Genomic DNA, 987 nt, shown 5'->3' on the forward strand with positions numbered 1-987 from the left:
AGGAAGGAAGGGAGGGAGGGAGGGAGGGAGGGAGGGAGGGAGGGAGGGATGGAGGGAGGGAGGGATGGAGGGAGGGAGGGAGGGAGGGAGTAGCTTATTTTTCTTTCAACATGTTTCCAGTAAATATTGTATCAGGAAATGTGGGAGTATATTCACCAGAACATAGAAGAAAAAACAAACAAACAAACAAACAAAAAAACTTCTGCATTGCACACCAACTTAAATAGCAATAAATTTTGACCAAAAAAATAAACCAATAAACAAAGTGAAATAAGAAACTCACCCTTAGCTAATAGCACAGTCATGACAGTAAAGTCAGATGGCAATCTACTATGACTAAAATTCACTCATTGACTCAAGAAGTCACCCCTTTCAAAGTTTGAAGTCTGAAGGAAACTTCCAGAACCAGCAGTTTCATGACATGAGTCTTTCCTTTCCTTTCCTTTCCTTTCCTTTCCTTTCCTTTCCTTTCCTTTCCTTTCCTTTCCTTTCCTTTCCTTTCCTTTCCTTTCCTTTCCTTTCCTTTCCTTTCCTTTCCTTTCCTTTCCTTTTTCCTTCCCTTCCCTTCCCTTCCCTTCCCTTCCCTTCCCTTCCCTTGCTTTCTTTCTTTCTTTCTTTTTTTTCTTTTTTTTTTTTTTCTTTTAATTTATTTATTTTTTTAAATATATATAAGGGAGAAAAAGAATAATCCATCTGGGTAGTGTGATACTGTTCACAGTCATACTCTTTGTTAGAGAGATTTTGTTTTTATTTCACCAATAAAAATAAATACATTTTAGTTGGGCATTCTCTTAATCTGCCTTTAGAAACAGCTTATAAGTAAACAAACAAATATGTACACTTTTCCGACAGCTCTATTACACATATTTGAACAAGCCTCTCAGCTCTTGACAATAGATAAAAATCCACTTTTGCCCCCAAAACAGTTTTCTCATAAACTTTGACCTTTTGCCTTAAATCTTCTGAAGCTGAGCAAAAGAGTAACAA

This window comes from Oxyura jamaicensis, chromosome 8, assembly GCF_011077185.1.
Source record: "Oxyura jamaicensis isolate SHBP4307 breed ruddy duck chromosome 8, BPBGC_Ojam_1.0, whole genome shotgun sequence".
Lineage (NCBI taxonomy): Eukaryota > Metazoa > Chordata > Aves > Anseriformes > Anatidae > Oxyura > Oxyura jamaicensis.